The following is a 20,975-nucleotide window of genomic DNA, read 5'->3' as shown; positions in this document are numbered from 1 at the left end:
TATATATATATATATATATATATATATATATATATATATATATATATATATATATATATATATATATATATATTGAACAACCATGGAGACATCACACAACCCTGTCGCACGCCAACACCGATCGTGCATCATTCACTTAGATGCCCATTAACCCTTACACGTGCTTCACTACCATCGTAAAAACTCTTGACGCCACGTAGCAGCTTACCATCTACACCGTACATGTGCAAAACTTTCCACAGTCCTTCTCTGTCCACTTTGTCGTATGATATTTCCAGATCCATGCATGACAAAAACACCTTATTGTCCTTCTCACAAGTCTTCTCTGCTGTCTGTCTCACTGCAGACATTTGATCCACACATCCTCTGCCACTTCTAATGCCACTCTGTTGATCACTCACTAGGACTTCTGTTATCTCTCTTACTTTCCCTACAATAATTCTTCCATATACCTTCCCTACCACACTCAATAAACTTCTATCTATCTATCTATTGCCAGACGCCTCAATCCCGTTTGGGGTGGCCACAAACAAAACTCCTCCACGCCGCCCTGTCCCCCGCCATTTCACTGCCCTGCTCCCAACTCACATCTCCCTCACTCATATACCTCTCCACCCCATCCCTCCATCTCATCCTCGGCCTCCCCCTCCCTCTTCCCCCCTCCACCTCACTCACATACACTCTCTTCGTCAGTCTTTCACCCTCCATCCTCTCCACATCCAAACCACCTCAGTGTGTTCCTCATAACGCTTCCTATCACATCCACATCCACACCACAACGCTCCTTTATATCCTCATTTGTCAGCCTGTCTCTCCATGTGACTCCACAGGGTCCTCTTAAATAACCCATTTTCACTGTGCTCACTCTTGACTTGTGTCTTTCGAACAACGTCCAAGCTTAACTTCCATACGTTAGAGTTGGTATCACAATACAGTCATGTAGTAACTTTTTCACTTCCATGCTCACTTCCCTGTTTCTTATCACTGCTTTCAAAGAACCAGCAACCTTTCTTCTCTGCTGTATCCTTTCAAGCACTTCACCTTCCAAACCTCCATCCTTACTCATCACACTACCCAGGTACTTAAACGTACTCACATTTTCCAGTTCCTCACCATCCAACCTCGCTGTACATTCACTGACTTCACCTCTCTCAAAGACCATCACTTTACTCTTCCCTACATTCACCTTTAGATTCCGTTTCTTACACACTCTCCCAAACTCATCCACCAAGCCTTGCAGATCCCCTTCGTCTTCACTCAACAACACAGTATCATCTGCAAACAACAGTACACGGAGTTTCCAAGCACTATCCTCTCTCACCAGGGCCACTCCAACATCCACTACCCTACCTTGTACCTCTTTTATTACTCCATCCATGTACAGATTGAACAACCATGGAGACATGACACATCCCTGTTTCAACCGAACCTTCAAAGAGAAAAATTCACTTAGTTCACTATCCACACGCACTGCAGCCTTAGCACCATCATACATACTCTTCACAGCATTCAACAACTTCCCATCTACTCCATATATTCTTAATACTTTCCACAATCCTTGTCTATCCACCCTGTCACATGCTTTCTCCAAATCCATGAAAGCCACATACAACCTCTTTCCCTTCTCTAGAGACTTTTCCACTAAAGATCTAAGAATGAATATTTGATCTCTCTTCCCTTCCTAAAGCCTCCCTGTTCTTCTCCAACTAATTACTCTGTTCTTTCTCTAACTCTGTCAATAAGTATCCTACCATACACTTTTCCTATTGTACTAAAAAGACAAATGCCCCTATGATTACCACACACTTCTTTTTCCCCTTTTCCTTTGTACAAGGGAATAATTATACCTGACTTCCAATCCTCTGGGACTCTACCTTCCTCCCAGGCCAATCTACACATCTTCAACATCCATTCTACTACAATGTGTCCCCCATGCTTCAGCATTTCACCACACACCCCATCAATTCCTGGGGCTTTCCCCAATTTAACTTTCTTCATTGCTTCTACAACTTCTATCCTACTGATTTCTTCCTGTCTTTTCACTTCCCTCCTTCTCCCAGCCATTCCCCAGCCATTTATACTCGCATTACTTCCATCCTGTATGTTTAACAATTCCTTAAAGTGTTCTTTCCATCTGCTCACTTTTTCTCCCTTCTCCACTAGTAATCTACCATTTTTATCTTTCACTCCCCTGCTAACCTCACTTCCACCCTGTCTTACTCTCTTCACCTCTTTCCAAAACATTTTCTTACAGTCCCTCCACTTTACAATCAAATTCCTTCCAAATTCCTCATCCACTCTCTTCTTACTCTCTCTTACTAATCTTTTCACCTCTCTCTTTCTTTCTACATATAACTCTCTCTTCCGCCTCTCAACTTCTTCCACGCCCCTATTTCTCATCCATTCATTGTATGCTTTCTTCTTTTGTGCCACAGCCTGTCTCACCTCTTCAGTCCACAACGCTGTTCCTTGCACCCCCCCCCTCCGTCTTCTCTTCCTCCCGCACGCCACATCACATGCTGCACATATTTCTTCTGTAAATATCCTGCACACACCTTCCACGTCCCCCATCTGCTCCAGTTCATATTTGCCCAATCGTTCCACCACTTCTCTCTTATACTCTGCCTTGTTCTCATCCTCTTGTAACCTCTCCACTCTCCTTGCAACTACTCCTTCCTCAATAAACTTATGCCACGATAATTCTTGCACTCACTATGCTCACCTTTATTTTGAACGGGGGTACAATCACAGCCTTTTCCACTCTGCTGGCAGTTTCACTCATCCATGCCTTCTAATATATCTCCAACAAGCACTTCATTCCGCTCTCTCCACTACACTTAATCATCTCTGTATGCACCTCATCAACCCCAGCTGCTTTCCCATTTATCACCTGCATCACTGCACTCTTCACCTCTGCAAGTGTTATGTCTCCTGGCACTCCATTTCTTCTCTGCACACACCCAAAACAAAACATGTTTACAGCCGCTCTGCTCTCTCTGTTCCCATTCATCAAGCTTTCAAAATATTCTTTCCATCTGGTCCTTACTTCATTCCCATGGGTTAATAATCTACCACCTACATCCTTCACACCGCCACATTTCTTTCCTCTTTCACTTTTACATTTCCGCACCTCATTCCAGAATAACTTCCTATTTTCAGAATAGCTTGCATTCATTTTTCTTGCTAGATCATCATTTACCTCCTTCTTTTCCTCTTCACTAGTCTCTTTACGTGCTTCTTGCTCTCAGTATATTCAGTTCTTATTTTAACTGAACCCTTGACCTGTAACCACTTTAGCCACTCCTTTCTCTTTTCCTCCACCGCTCTCTTAAACTCATCATCCCACCATGCTGTACCTTGCTTCTTTGTTGTTAATCTTGCCACAGCACACACCGCTTTAGCATTCCTAACTAAGCAATCCCAATATGCATTCCACAGGCTGACCAGATCCATTTCATCCCATTTCACTGATTCTAACTCCTCTTCTACTTTGGTCCTGTAATCATCTGCCATTTCCTTAATTCTCAGTTTCTCAACTTTCAGTCTTTCTCCCTGACTGCTCCTCTCACTCCTGATCCACCTCACTCCTCTCAGCTTGATCTTGCATACCACAATCATATGATCTGACAGACCTCCACATCGTCCTCTCACGGCCCTCGTATCAGCAACCACTCCCATCATCGACCTCTCTACGAGCACACGTAATCAATCAGGCGTGTGTATATATATATATATATATATATATATATATATATATATATATATATATATATATATATATATATATATATATATATATATTCTTTACGGTAAATTAGCAGACACATATTGATAACAAGGTCATTGACACATGGATATGAAATATAGAATCTTCTTTTTCTTAGTCTTTGGGAAAGCATAACGTTTTCACTGTTGTCAGTGTAGACTGGTCACTAACCTCACTTGCGAATATGCTCAGGTGCAGTAATCAAAATGCGCTCTACTAATCACGCTCATCCCAACACATTTTCCTTAAGTATTCGTCAGAGTTACCTATCAGTTACTAAGATTACTGTTATCAAAACTGTAGACTAATGAGCCTATAAGGAAAAATCTAATTTATATTATTTTGCTACCCACCTGAGCCCTCTTAGCAACCCACAGTTGGAGAACCCATGATTTAACTAATCCAAACCAGTCACATCGTATCCAGTAACACACAAACTCAAAAGAAACAAGACATTTTTTATTATTTGCTTCCTTGGTACTTAGCTTGCCGTTCCTCCCCTATTTTCTCATCATATTAAATAGATATATTCATAGGTTACCCTATGATAGTATGTACTGTACAACGTCAAAGAAATCAATGAAAATGATGTATTTACTTTCTTTACCACAAATACTTTTCTTGAACAGAATAGGCACGACTAATAATCTGCTTACCATGTGTTATACAGCCTTATAAGAATCAGTAATTATATGTTGTCTGTTTTCCTTTGTTGTCTTCCATATCTATCATGCCACATTCCACACCCTGGTATATATACCATGATCATCTAGACTACTCACAAATATGCCTGCCATGAACCAATGTTAAAGTACAGTATATTAGTAAAATCTGGGAGAAATTAAACTATATACTACAGCCGTGTAGAAAGCATTTCCCTTGGTATCGACAGGTTGCATGTGTGCTTAGTGATATACTGAAGCATAATACACACAGCTGGAGAGAGAGAGAGAGAGAGAGAGAGAGAGAGAGAGAGAGAGAGAGAGAGAGAGAGAGAGAGGCGGGGGAATTATAGAGAAAAGAGATGATGAGGCAATATGAGGACAAAGTAGAATAAGAGGAGGAAAGACGAGAGAAAGAGAGGGAGGTTGGGTTTCACCTTTTTATCTTGACATGAAGGAGATAAAAAAAGAGGGAGAAGGAAGGTGATTGGTATTTCAAAGACAGAGTAACTAAATTGGTGAGAGGTACAGAACGAGTGAGTGAGGGAGTGAAAAACAAAGTGAAAGTGAACGACTGAGTCGGGTGAGGAGTGTGCGAGTAATGGAAGTAACAACGCTGAGTGAGATGTAGATTAGGAGAGTGAGTGAGTGGGTGACAGACTAAGTGAGAGGAAGTAACTGATGGAGTGAGTGAGTCAGTGAGTGAGGGGGTAACATACAGTGAGAGGGGGCGAATGATGCTGTACTGGGGAGAGGGAGAGAAAGTATGTGCAAAAGTAAGTGAAAGTTAGTGACTGAGGGAACAGATGAAATTGAGTGAGTGTTCATGAAAGTATTAATGAATGAATGGTGACAGAGTGAGAATTGAGTAAGAATTAGTGGTGAGTAAGTAGTAGTTAAATGGATGATGAAGTAACTGACAAGAAATAAATTTGATGGGGGGTGAAGGAGCGAGCGTGGGTGATAGGGTAAGTGTGTGTGTGTGTGTGTGTGTGTGTGTGTGTGTGTGTGTGTGTGTGTGTGTAATAAACCGATAGTTAGATAATGAAAGAGCAAGTGAAAGACGGATTGATGGAGGCAGCAGTGTGGGTAAATGAAAAGCATTAGCTACAGAGTAATAGAGGGTGAGTGAGGGAAGAAAAAAAAATAAAAGTGATAATATTAGTGAGAGGAAGTGAATAATATAGTGAGTGAGAATGAGTGATGCAGTGAGAATGATTGCATAAAACATTTGCCCATTGCAGGACTGCGGTTTTCCTTAGGTGAATTCAAGTGATCTATGGTAGCTGTAATAAAGTATCTAAACTGAGCTCTTGCTAGTTGTTTTTATAGTAATAAATAAATAAATAAATAGAGAGAGAGAGAGAGAGAAAAGAGAGAGAGAGAGAGAGAACAAACAAAAACATATGGATGGAAGACAGCCATGAACTAAATCAGCAAACATTACGTTATCTTGTGATCAAAAAAATGAAAGTAGCTTGACAGTCTCTCTCTCTCTCTCTCTCTCTCTCTCTCTCTCTCTCTCTCTCTCTCTCTCTCTCTCTCTCCTATTTTAAGTCTTCCTCTGTTCTGTCTCTTCTAACATTTCTTCAGTTTTCCCTCGTTTTCGTAATATTTTGCACTCCTGTTTCCACTTCTTTCCCACTTTTTATCCTTTTGTCCTTATCTTCTTTCCTCTTTTCTTATCTCTGCTAATATCCCTTCCCTAATCCCCTGTTCTCTCCTCTTCTCTCCATTGCCTTTTGTCTCCCCTCTCCTCATCTCTCTCTTTTCATCTTTCCTTTCTTTTTCTGTTTTTCCTCTCCACCTGCCCAGTCCCTTTTCCCTACTCTCCTCTCCCTTCGACCGATCTCAGACCTATCCCGTCTCTCCTTTTCATGCTCTTATCACTCCTCCCCTCTCTCTCTCTCCCCTCCACCTCCTCTATCACGGAATATCGCTTTTAAATATCCTATTACTGAGGCGTGAAAGCATAGCAGAGTTAGGGTCGTCTTTACCAATATTTCTCCAATAACTCGCTTTTCTCTCAATAACCACACAGCTATTACTTTTATATATTCTAGTCCTCTTTTCAGCCTGCGCCTCCAATATAGTGGGAAATTTGAGCATGTACATTAGAAGCATAATTATACACTTTCTATGTGCATTATCTTGAAGCTGCGCCGCGTATTGAATGTGGTTATAAAGCTCATAACTTATGTACCTTCCAGTGGTCTTTAACCTTCGCCACCAAGATATGGGTTTCTATATCAGCATTATCCAATCATGGCTGGAACTCTAGTAATTTATTGTACAGAGATTCAACTAATTTCAAAAAACTTAAAGTGTGTTATACCAGCTGAAGAGATTTAAGCGCGTAATTTCCTTTCACCGCTCTCTTCACTTCGGATGACGATAAGTTTGGGCATTGCATTCATGCTAACACCAGAGAGATAAATTTTGCGCAGAAGAAAAAAATCCTAACAGTCATGACATTAAGAGAATTATTTTTATGTTTTCCATTGCTGTTAGTAGGTACAGCACACAGCGTACTATATGCAGGTTTGCTTATATTTATTAGGTCCGTTGCTTTACGATTTTGGGGGGTATATTCAAATTTGTCCGACTTGCTCATGTTATTTAACGCAATACTTTTGCACTTTGTTGCGGTCTGTCTCCCACTCTCTCCCATCTTGAAGCTGCTCTGCGTTTGATTGCAGGTGGAAGGCTTGTGTATGTTTATTATTAGCCAGTATTTCCTATGTAGATGATGGTATTTAACCTGCTTCAGTTCAGCTGATTATCAAGGCTAGTTAGAGTGGAGGGTCTATTTTATTAGTGTCCAAGAATATACGACTTGGTATTCAAGTTTGGGATGTGGCCCAGTTTCTTCATGTCAAAAGAGACCAAGTATTTAGGTCTTGTTTTGACATTGTGATGTATATTTATGCAGGTATGGAAGCCCTGTGTTTGTTTATTACCTCTCCCGGACGGAGTCCAGCGAGGTATTGTTTTTTGGTCAAGTTGCTTTGCCTCTGTGTTTGTTCATGTTTTTTTTTTCTCTGTTTTATAGAAACATTACGGAAAAACGGCTGAATGAAATTACATGTAACTTTCAGGATATGTGAGCACGGCTCTCCAAAGAATGTGATTAAATTTTAGAGATAATCGAGTGATCATGAAAGGTCAAAGTCAAGGTCACGGATCTTCAGAGGGCTATAACTTGAAACCGGTTGAAGAGAGATATTTACTGTTATGAACATACAGGAACTCGTAATATGAGCTTTCATTTGGCACCAAGACCATAAGTGACATTGAAAGGTCAAATTCAAGGTCACGGATTTTTAGGGGGCTATAACTTGAAACTGGTTGAATATAGAAAGATATTGCCTATTATCAATATATTGGAAGTCCCATAAAGGTTTTCAATTGACACCATGACCTTTGACAATAAGTGACCTTGAAATGTCAAACTCAAGGTCACGGATATTCAGGAGGCTATAACTCGAAACTCGTTGAAAATATAGTAGATACTATTATCAAGATATAGGAAGTCTCATATGGGCGTTTATTTGGCACCATCACCTTTGACCTTGAGTGACCTTCGAAGGTCAAACGCACTATCACAGGTTTTCACAGGGCCTAACTTGAAAACATTTGCACCATTGCCTTAGACTTTAACCCGTGGCGTCCCGTCGACGTTCTTTAACATCCACACGTTTTGTCACTGCCAATTCCGTTGACGTACATAAACGCGAATCAATTGCAAGGTCCCTAATTTGCACAATTTTCAATTTTCACGAGTGATTTTTGGTACATATACACGTGACACCTTCCTCTACAAGATGCCAGGCAGGGACAATGCCTTACCCAGCATGACCTCCTCCTCCTCCCCCCTACACGCCATTGTCTCGGCAATTCACCTGTTATCAGTGACCTGGCCAGTAAAGCCATGTCATGCCATGGTACGAAATTCAGGGCCAGAGTGATTCCTCAATCAATGACAATGTGGAGGAGAAACTTTACATAGCATTAGAGGAAGAAACAGTCAGAAATGATGATCAGGTAATGTGGCAAAAAAAGGTCAGGTATGGTAATGAGTTAGTGAGTGAAACAATGCTTATAATGCCTATATTACTGCTTGAAAACCAATATACTCTCGTACTAAATATAAATTCGTACCAAGTAAATAAATAAATACCGTTTATGAGTGGTGTGAAATAGTTATCCTCCCATAGAACTCATTTTCTTTGGTGCCAGCCTGTTAGAAAACCCAGTAAGGTAAGGAGGTACTCCTACCTGTATCGAGTATTTTAAACCTCAGGTGAGCGATTTCTCTATGAATTTTCGATGTTTCTCACCAAAAGCGAAGTTTGAGCCAAAAAAAAAAATTTCCAAAAATGGTCGGGATTGGGAAGAGTCAGTGGTGGAAAAGTGGTCGGGATGGGGCGGGTTAATTGTTTACTGTACTGACACTAAATAGCCGTATCGATTGAGTATAACAGCAATAAAGCAACTGCTGTCTGGCGAGGTTTGTTGAGCCTGGCACCACTTGTTAGGCACTTGTTTAGTGTATGTGCACGTGTAGCAAGGTTGTGTATGCATAATATGTGCATGACTCGTACTTCCTAATGGTCATATTTTCAAACTGTGTGATGTCTTTGCAGGGATGCAGAGTATGTGTATGTCACTGACGTGGAATACTCATTTACCTTTCAGCGCCCTCTCTTATTCTTCCTTGCGATCGTTTGTATACATCCTATCGATCTCTTGCATACACTTTCGCGACCATCTGCATACTTTCCAATGGCATCTTGTATACTTTTTTTTTTTTTTATGTAGGCTGCTTTATACCTCTCTTGTATGTTTGTAGTTGTCACTTGTATGCGCTATAGCAGACTCTTATATAATTTTCTGTTTCATTCTGGTATGCCTCTTGGCTTTCTCTTGCATTCTTTCTTGCGATTCTCGTATTCTAGCGGTCACTTGTTCACTTTCTGGTGAACTTTGATATTCTCTCTGGTGTTTAGTCTTCAAGAAGCGTGACGTATATGATGGTGTGCAAAACGATTGTGCAAATTAATTGCATTCTGTTGATTCAACTTTGACGAAACTAAGTTATGGCCCTGAACTGAATGATGAGCCATGATTGGGTGAAGTGAGACTGACAGTGACACAAAATACCACACATTATGAGAAGGTAATGATGAAGTGCAGTAGCATTGTTAGGAACCATTTAGCTGCAAAGGGTTAATTTTTCTACGCCAGAAATCTTTAAACACACAAGTATTCTAGAATTTACATTTTAAGGACTTCTCACCTAAGCCAAATAAAATACTCCTCTATCATCCAGATCAGAACATACATCATCGGGCTTGAAGGAGTTATTGGGCGAATGACTTGACAAACTCACCCGAAGTACGTTCCTATTAAGGTAAATAAAATCATTTAAAGTTAGGCACAACGAAGTAAAGAAGACCTGCTGGCTTAAGTTACTATAATCGAAACTAAACGGCACTGCAAGTTGATAAAGACTCTCTCTCTCTCTCTCTCTCTCCACACACACACACACACACACACACACACACACACACACACACACACACACACACACACACACACACACACACACACACACACGCACGCACGCACGCACGCACGCACACGCACGCACGCGCACGAGCGCACACACACACACACACACACACACACACACACACACACACACACACACACACACACACACACACATTAATACAGAAAAGGTCTCTCCAACACCTACATGTAAACTGATACATTTGTGATGCAAAAATACAGTACACTCATTCACTCCTTTAGTTCTGCCAGCCTGTTTGTGTGAGTGCCTCAGCATTTCTCTGTAGTCGAAAACTTTTGTGTTCTTATCGTATTAACCCTCTCATGGTCAGGACAACACGAGTGTGCTTTTCCCTCTAAAGGCAGACATATTCATTCAGCTAAGAGTGAGTCATAGAAACCGCGGGAGTAATATTAATTCTTAGATGGTTGGGACTGGTCTATTATTGTTTCCCAGCTAGTGGCATATGATTTCTTGAGGTAAGAATGAGTCATAGGAGTAAGACAGTATTGTCCTACTTTGTACATTGACGCCTATATTTTGTTTTACTTTGCTATTTGGTAACTGTTTTCGCCAGCTTTAGTTTTTCTGCAAAATAGTTTATTTGATTCGCCTAAACATTTTTCTGTACTATGAGATAATTCTTGCTTCCGCTGGGCGATTTATATACAACTTAGTAAGGACTCTTTGGTAGTGAAGGATTAATGACATTCATTTTTAAATCAAGGATGAAGGAAGCAAAGGCTAGAAGTTCACAAGATTGTTCTCTCTTAGGAGGAAAAAGTCAAATTCAAAATCGATTCATTTCGAGATGCCTGGGCACATTGCATTTAAAAGACTGGAAGTCATAGGGAGGGGGATATACAGAGAGAGGAAGACAGTTTCTGTAGTTGACCTGTTGCATACATGAAGGACTGGGAGTATCGATTAACCCTTGCATTATTGTGTTGGACAGAAAAGGGGTGAGACTTTGCTGCTAGACGGGTGCAACGCGCCCGCAGAATTGGAGGGAGGATGCAAGCGAGAAGTTCAGAATAGCAGTGACCATTGAAGTAGCGACAGGAAGGAGATAGATATGCAACAGTGTGGTGAAGAAACAGGTTGAAGGGAGTCAGTAAGAGTAGGAGAGTTAATGAGACGAAAAGCCTTTGACTCCGCCTTGATGAGAAGAGCTGTATTGTATATAGGAAGCCCTCACTCCACACACACACATGAGAGTTGTACTCAGCACAAAGGAGAATAAAGCTCGTGTACAGAAGTAACATCTGTTCCAGGGAAAAGAAGGTACTGAGTCGGCTTAGCACATTTAATCTCATGGAGGCAGATTCTGCAAATGAGGTAGATCTTTCCATGCTTCACCCACAGAGAATTAAACCCAAGATACGTTCAGAGATGATGCAATATTGAGCTGGACAATAAATATGAAAGGATACTCCTGTGGATGTAGGAACTTGGTTCTGTATGCACTGAAAACAAGATTAAATTTAGCCTAATTAGTGATATAGGCCAGGTAAGAAATTAGGTGTGTCATAGCATCTTTCTGTGTTTGCAGAAGAAACTTCTCTGATGGGCATTATGGAAAAAGAATGGAAAGGTGAAGGGTGGAGATATTAGAATAATCAGGAATAAAGTTAGATGTACGGCTTAGAAGGTCATTGATGAATAAAAGGAAGAGGGTTGGTGACAGGAAAGAACCCTGTGGAACACTATTATTGATAGCTCTAGGAAAATGAACGGTGGCCGTCTACAATAGCAGGTATAAAACGACAAGAAAAGAAACAATATAAAGGCAGAGATGGAAGGACAAAAAAAACATAAGAAACATGTTTCGAAATTTAAGATTTATGCCAATCTCGATCAAAAGCCTTTAAGTCAAGTGCAGTGGCAAATCTGTCGCCAAAGTTCCGAAATGAGGATCATCAGGAGTCAGAAAGAGAAGTGATAAAATTGCCAATGGAGTGCCCCTGGCGGGACCCATACTGGCGATCGGAGACAAGGGCATGGTAAGAAAGGTGCTTTAAATTTATAAACAGAATATTAAGAAACATTACACTGTATATACAGGATGTTAAAACAATTCGACGTTATCTAGAGGGATGGGAATTGTCATCCATCTTTGGGATCGGGTGAATGAGCGCAAATTTGGCAAAAAGAAGTAACGGTGCTTACAGTATTATTCCTGTAATATGCGACCTCTTTCCTAACCAGAACAAATTGTGTGGTGGTTAGAGGAAGTTTCAATGGAGTCATCGTTCATCGTGCTGAAAAGATTTAGGGGAGCCTCAATTTTTGTATTTATCTTGTCTGTTTTGAATTCATACCTAGATGTGGAATCCTCAACTGCTAGGAAGTTATTCAGCTGAAAAACTTCATTGATCGCAGGGCGAATAATCATCCTAATTGTATCCATAAAAGCAAAAAGTGAGCTGAGACAGGATTTCCCTCAACTGAAGAAACGCCCTAAGACACAGTCAGAATTATACATGCAAACTGCGTCCATAACAAGAAAACGGTTTGTCAAGAAAGGAAAAAAATTCCTGAGCAAAATTGTTGTATGTTCTTCTCAATGATACGCCGTAGCGCGTTCACATTGTTGAAAGGCTTATGGCCTGAGGAGCGGATGGCATTGCGAGGAGATGCATGGACAAAATGTGGTGGTAGTGTGGTGGTTTGTTGATGGGTTGGGTGTTAGGCGATGTACTTATATTATATACATTATAATGTGAGCATTGTCTTGTAGCAGACATTTTACTTTTGAATACATGGATAAACACCAATACAACTGCACGTGGGCATACCTACTGACTGTTCCTTAGTACTCGTGAACACAAACATACAGTCATACCATACTTTCACATGCGCAAACGCACGCGCACACACACACACACACACACACACACACACACACACACACACACACACACACACACACACACACACACACACACACACACACACACACACACACACACAAGGCCATTAATTTCCCATCTTAATTTGTTTTCAATACTGCAAGTAATTATCTTCCAGTGCCGCTAATGAATTCTAAATATTAAGATTGAAATTATCGGCTGCCTTCCCTGCCTTCGGCTACCTAACGGTGCGCTCATATTTCAGACGTATGGCAGTTGTGTTCAATAAGGTATTTACAGATGCTTTATATATATATATATATATATATATATATATATATATATATATATATATATATATATAAAATTACGGCGAGGCTGCGATACAGTGAAAGTAAGACTCCAAACGTCTGGCTGTTGTTAATCAAATCAGATTTTTTTCTCTTCCTGCAGACAATTTTATTCAGGAAAGTAGAGAAACCCAATATGAGGAGGTTATTCATTTCTTAACCCCTCAGGTACGATGACTTCCTAAATCATATTCTTGCTTTTTTCTTTAGCATTAAGGAAAAAAATCCAGTGAAGGCATTAAACTGTTCTTTCACCCCTTCAGTACGATGACTTCTTTCTAAATGATCTTGTTTCAGCATAAGAGAGAGACCCCTGAGTGAAAGAGAAAGTCTTCTTTAAGTCCTACAGTGCGATAACACTTTGTTAATTTGTTTTACTGCAAAACAATTATTTTCAGCGAAAAAAAAAAAACTTTCGTACTGAAGGGATTTATCAGCCAAACATCGTATCTATAGGGTTTGGAACAACTTTGAGACGCTGTAAAGGAACCACTGACCATTTTTTTTCCTCTCCAACCAGCACCAGACCCAGATCAAGTAATTCGTGCTCTAACTTGAATTCTATGACAAACTATCTTAAACATGAGCTGTGTATAAATGCCTGTTCATAATTTGTACACTTCACAACCAAAACAGAGTTACTATTATAATGAAAACTGAATGCAAAAGAGAAAAAATGTTTATTTACTAGTTAAGTGCTCTGAAATATTTATCCTGCAAACTGTTTTACCCTGTTAGACTCTTCCGACTCACTCTTAGCTAAATAATGTTGTATGGCCTTGATGGAATGGTGAACCCAAGTTATCCCGACCATGACGGAATTAATGGTGACATTTTAACCCTCAGATACCTGTGACAAGTTTAGCTAGAAAAAATCGTCTGGTGTTAGCTGCAAATCGATACTAGAGTTGTCCCGAATATGACGGCAATTACCGTCATGGTGGTGGCCTTCAGGCCGAAAAGGTAATTTGTTATATTCTTGGTATACCGGGTAGTTTCATTTAGCTTAGGAGAGGGTTATATACAGCCTTCACTAAGCCTCTTACTACCACGGACTTTCTTAAGCTGAGCAATTACTGTCAGGAGATAGAAGGAATTTAAAATACGATCGTAGTGAAGAAGTTGATCATCATGCACACTTCCTCCATTATCATAATTATTATACCTTAGCTGAAAATTACCATACTATATTTATAAAATTTGATTTGTTTTTGTAAAAAGCTGCACATTATTATTAATATTGTTGTTACTGTTACTATGATACATACTGTAGATTCCTTTAATGCGAGGAAAAAACATTTTCTTTTTAACTATTAAACGACTTCTAATAATCGTTAAAAAGCACCCAGGCAGTGAAGAGGCAAATAAAGGCTGTATCTAACACCTCAGTTTAAATTCAAACTTCTTTGTTTGTGTCAAATCCTCTAGAGTTAATATGAAAGAAATAAATTTAAAAGTGACGGCAGTGAAGAGGTTAAGCTGTCAACATTATCAGTATAAGAGCCTCGAAGTCCTATTGGGCCAATCAGCACTTGTCGAAATTAGAGTCGTCTCTGAATCAAGCTTCGTTTTGGAACAAGTGCTTTGCGATCCGATAGGACTGCAAAACACATGCCCAACTGAGAACTGCTCCTGAACAGCTACCACCACCACCTTCCCCAACACCACCACCACCACCATCTCAGCTACCCCAATCATCATAACAGCTCCGACCACCATCATCATCACAGCTATCACTACCACCACCATCACCACCACCACAGCTACCACCACCACATTCATCATCAGAGCTACAACTCTGACCAGCACAACCATCTTCATCACAGCTACCATCAACACCACCACCACAACCACCACTGCTACCATCAACACCACCACAACCACCACAGCGACCATCACCACCACCATCATCGCACCTACCACAATCACCACCACCACAGGTACCATCACCACAGCTACCAACACCACCACCACCACCACCATCATCAAAGATACCACCACAACCATCACCACCATCATCACCACCACAAGCACTACAGTTACCATCCACCATCACCATCACAGATACCAAAAACATCACCATCATCATCACAGCTACCATCACCACCACCACCACCGCAGCTACAACCACCACCATATTATCACAGCTATCACCACCAACACAAAACCGCCTCAGCTACCAACTGCACCATCACCATCACAGATATAACAAACACCACCATTATCACAGCTGCCACCACCATCATTATCACAACTGCCAACACCACCATGACAGCTACCACATCCATCATCATCATAGCTGTCACCATCACCACAACCACCATCATTATCTTCCCAGCTACCGCCACCACCATCACCACAACTTCCACCATTTCACGGCACCAGTATAGTAACAGGCTAGACGTAGAGCTGTAGATGTCTCTCTGTCTGTCTCTGTCTGTCTGTCTGTCTGTCTGTATGTCTGTCTCTGTCTCTGTCTCAGTCAGTCTGTCTGTCTGTCTGTCTCTGTCTCTATCCCTGTCTCTGTCTGTCTGTCTGTCTGTCTCTGTCTGTCTGTCTGTCTGTCTGTCTCTCTCTCTCTCTCTCTCTCTCATGAAAAATGAAAGAAACCTCATGGAAATGCCCCGCTTCCTCTTCCAAGTGCACATATTATAACACTAATAGGGACAATTATTAAAGTCTATAACACCCCTTCAGAAAGTTTCAATTGACATCAAAGTGAAACTCCCTCATCTGAGACCCAGTTCTAACCATCCCGCCAAGTTTTATCAAAATACCTTTTCCAGCTTTGGCTGTGCAACACACACACACACACACACACACACACACACACACACACACACACACACACACACACACACACACACACACAGGATATCGAGTATAGTGTATTGGATGAAAAATTATGACTGCCCGTGAGTAATATTGTACTATAATTGCAGGTTAGTTGCATTCTTCCTCAGCTGTACTTGTAAAGCTTTTAAGCATTAAAGCACCTTTTACGTATACATGTACTGTATCGGTATACATTTTCTTTATATAATAAACAATCATTAAGTTAAATATCGGGACTAATGCTGTGGTACTTTCTAAAACATACCATGAACACGAAGAGAGTGTCTCATGTTAGTAGGCTAACCATTTTCATGCATGGTAAAAACTCTTCAGTAATTATTCACCTACAACCTTAACGATAAGTACAGTATATTATTTAAAACATTAATATGAAAACACAAAGCCACTATAGACTCGGCAATGTAATATAATGCATCCAAGTAGCCTTCTACAACAACGATAACACCTACATATTCGAAACAAATCGTTCAACACCTTTAAGTATAGATATGATACCACCTAATTAGAAACTTTGCTACTTCAGTAAAATCACCCCAAACATATCCTATGTTAACATTAACAAATACAGATACTGCAACGTCAGTAACATTAATCCGTTACTTTTCGTACAACAGTTCCTCCCCATACACAGATTTTTTAAGTTCCTGAAATATAAACTTTAGTGCAGGAAAAAGAATTGAAAAAAATGTAAATACCAGAACAACTGTGACGTCAATAATAGTAATAATTTTATATTTTCAATTACCATTAGTATCAACAAATACCAATCAACGTTGACAAAGTCATCACAAAAGCTTCATCAGATTCGGTACAAATCTTACAACAGATCGTGGTATAAGTACGAAAACCATTAAAGCCCCCTAACAACAACAAGAACAACAATGGTATGAACCAGCTTAATACACACACGAGAGCAATAGTCGTCTGCAAACAGGTCCAGACACTAACACAAAAATCACTAGAGTTTCATAATTACAAACTTCATAGTAACAGCAATATCAGCAATGACAAAAGCACACACACTCTCAGGCTCCACCTACATTTGTTGATTTAAGAGAGTTCTGGCATTTTAGTTACTCTTTCCAAGCTGGCCAAAAACAACACTACGGAAATTTAGCTCAACACATGGCTCTCTCTCTCTCTCTCTCTCTCTCTCTCTCTCTTTCTTTCTTTTTTTTTTTTTTACGTTACTTTAGTCCAATAATGTTTTTTCTCATTACTTTCATTTGCATTACAATTTTAACCTTCTGTTTGTCGTTGTTTCATTTAGGCATGATGTATAAAATAACTCTAGAAGATTTTGTCATATTGGTAGAAAGCCTAGCACTAAGAGGATTCAATAAGCAATTTTAGTATTGGTCTTTCTTCTGTTGTTACAATTGGCTGGAGTTCCATGTGCAGTGGCGTAGCCAGGTCTCGTCGGGTGGGGGGGGGGGAGCAAAGTAGGGTCAAGCCCTATTTTTGAGGGGGATCAGTGGAGGGCCAACAGTCTGCCTGGGGGAGTCTAGGTCCCCCAGGCCCACATCACCCCTTAGCTACACCAGTCGTGTGTGCAAATAGGGTTGGAGTGGTTTACATGATATGGTATCACTGTGTTTGTTTACAGCTCCTGGGTGCCACACAAAAGAGCTTGAGTATAAACTCCGAGTTTGAACTAACTATTATTAACACATCACCGAAGGTCATTATTGACGGATTCTAGCTTTATATATAGTAGGCATATTTAACATGCATCAGTAACTCCCAGCTAGCTGTCACTTGGACGGACAACATGTGACAAAGTGAAATGAATGACGACTGTTCAGATGATTAGGCGTTGGGGGTTGCTTTTACCGAATGTGATTGGTGCACAGGACTGGAATACTGTGCATGCACAGTACCCTACTGCATTTTGGCCGTCTCGATCGCTTGTTGCTAAATATTATTGTACATTAATATTAACATATCATTTTCACTTGTGGGTTTGTTTACAATATAAGTGGATTATGACATGGATGAGGGAAGTGCATCCCTGATGCATACAATTCAACCTTGTATCTGGAACTCGTTTTCGTTCTATTTCTAAACTTTGGCCATGATGACGTGTGGATTTAGCAAATGTCCATTGTCATGCATTAGATATGCTGCAAGTATCAAACCAGTAACATGATGCATGCACTGTAAAATTTATTGAGTATTTTAATATCTCCATCGACACATAATACAGTACTGGGCTTTTTACGGTGCCGTGTGTGATGAGGCATGAAGGGCTGTGGAAGTGATGCTATGGCACACTGAAAATGATGGTTATAAAATACTAAATGAAATTACAGTATCAGTTATTGCCTAACTAAGTTGACCAGATCTTAGCTATATATATATATATATATATATATATATATATATATATATATATATATATATATATATATATATATATATATATATATATATATATATATATATATATATATATATAAACAAGCAGCATAGTTTTTTTTTTTTTGTCGATAGAGTCATGACTGATGTGCCGAGACTTGTGAAGGCTAGATGATGGGCAGGAAACAGAGTATAGTGTGTAATTAGTATATCAGTATAAACAAAATTTAACACCACCACCAACAACAACAAGAACAAGAACAACAACAGTTACTGCTACTACTACTGCTATACTACCACTATTAATAAGCAAAATTTAACACCACCACCACTAAGAACAACAACAACAAAAACAGTTACTACTACTACTACTGCTGCTGCTGCTGCTGCTACTATCACTACTAATTCAAGTATTGCTTGAGTGCTTCGGAATTTTTATTAGTGTTGCTTCAATAATGCAATTACAGTATTTGGGTTTGATGCTTAACAATTGCATGATGATCAATACGAAGGCAGATACGAGGATCATCATGACTAATGTTGTGCCATTAGCAGTTTCAGTAACTTACCACATTACAAGGTCATAAAAAACAACAGGTATTAGGAGTACTATTCATTTCCTAACATTGTAGCTTGCCCAGATCTGGTGATTTCAATGCCCTTCATATAGTGAGCACTTCGAAGATAAAAGGTGGTGTAGTAGGGCCCCTCTTGGAAGCGTGTGGAACATGCTGGGTGAAGGTGAATGCAAAAAAATCCTCACAGAGCAAAACTGGCGGAGCCCAAGCTATTTTCCATTGATCCCTGGGCTATCTCAGACACTATTTGCCCAAATGGGTCCATAGCAATTTCATAACGGCTCCTTGACCTTGGGTATATCCCCCCCCCCCCAAATTTCAAGTCTGTACCTTTAGCAGTTTCTGAGAGTCCACGAATAATCTATTCTTATTGTTTTTTTCAGTGTAAATGGAAAACTAGTACTGGAAACTGGATGATACTGGGAACTCAGAAGGCCAAGTATGATGACTATAACTTTGAAATTGAGCGATTTCAAACAATTTACTCCTTTCTAGGAAAGAATAATAACAATTAAAATAAGAACAGCTAGAAAACAGAAATTGCTATCAGCAGTTTCTGTGACTCGCCACATGACGAGGTCATTTGTCTTATGCATGTAACCTCAGCACATGAAAAAATAAGCAAATTTTGAACTTTGATCCTGGCTGTGGCCTTGAATTTTGGGTCAAGATCATTCATACTTGGTAGCCATGCATAGAATACGAACTTCTGTGCATGTTCAGGGTAGCATGTGGTTCCCCGAACACTCTGAGAGAGTCGCTCCGTGGCAAAACACGATCAGGTTGGCAAGCCTGTCACAGCAGAAGCTCATGAATGGTCAGACACGTGATGGATGACTGGCTGACTAATACATGAAGCTAAGATTGCAAGCTGTGCATATGAATGTGATGAGAGGAAATCTAAATTATTGACCCTCTTATGAAAATAGGAAACGAAGGGAAAGGGTTTAGTTCTTTGAATCATCATACATCGTCCATAATGAAACTTGACGTCTTGTTGAGAATGTAAGATAAAAGTAGTTAAGAATTATTATGTAACTGATACCTCGCACAGTGATATACCCACCATCCTAAAGTAGTGTAATCACAAGTTTTTTTTTATTTTATTATTATTATTACTGTCATATCTTCATACACAACCGCCACTCTTAGGCGTGACAGTATCGACAATGGGCCACACATTCTTCTTTCGTTCAGTCCTCTCCTACCCTTACTACACACAAAAAAAAAAAAAAAAAAAATGTGTTTTCCTCATCCTCTGGACTCACTTCAAATTATTGCAAAACACATACGGTAAATTCAATAATCCACATGTCTCACGTTTTAGTTGGCTGCTCTAGTGTGTGTTCATTTATCCCCTCCTGCCTACTCAAACAAGACATCACCGTTGTGACCATCTCTGCTCCCCACCCCACCCTCTCTCTCTCTCTCTCTCTCTCTCTCTCTCTCTCTCTCTCTCTCCTTTTACACAGACTCAAAGTAATGGGTTATTTTTTTCTTAATTTTTGAAGTCTGCGATGGTCTCATGTCCATCGGTTAGAGCCACTGTTTATGATTTATATGTTTCCTTCAAACTACATCAATCCGTATATTTCGTATAACATCCTTTCACTAATCGAATATTTTTAAGGGACCATTGCAGAGAAAACTTAATTTTTCCCATTGTTATAATTTATACGGATAGCCTATTAAAGTGAAACTCGTTTGTTCTCTCATGAAAATATTTGAATCTGTAAAGAGATTTTTTATGTAAAAATGTCAGTTTCAGAGGAGACATTATATAATGAACAACCCTAATGCTCCCCTAAACTTGTAAGTATATAATTGAATTCCATTTGTAAATGTAGTAACTCATCATTTTATTGGTTTATATAAATTTACTATATATTCCTATTTCCACTTACCATTAGTGCTAAACACAAAAATATTCTGCACCTAAATACAAAGATAAAATATAACCTTGACAGAAATCAGCAAA

Source organism: Coenobita brevimanus, chromosome 101, assembly GCF_032717465.1.
Source record: "Coenobita brevimanus isolate Jiangsu-jjx chromosome 101, ASM3271746v2, whole genome shotgun sequence".
In the NCBI taxonomy this organism is placed as follows: Eukaryota; Metazoa; Arthropoda; class Malacostraca; order Decapoda; family Coenobitidae; genus Coenobita; species Coenobita brevimanus.
This window is presented reverse-complemented; position numbering follows the sequence as displayed.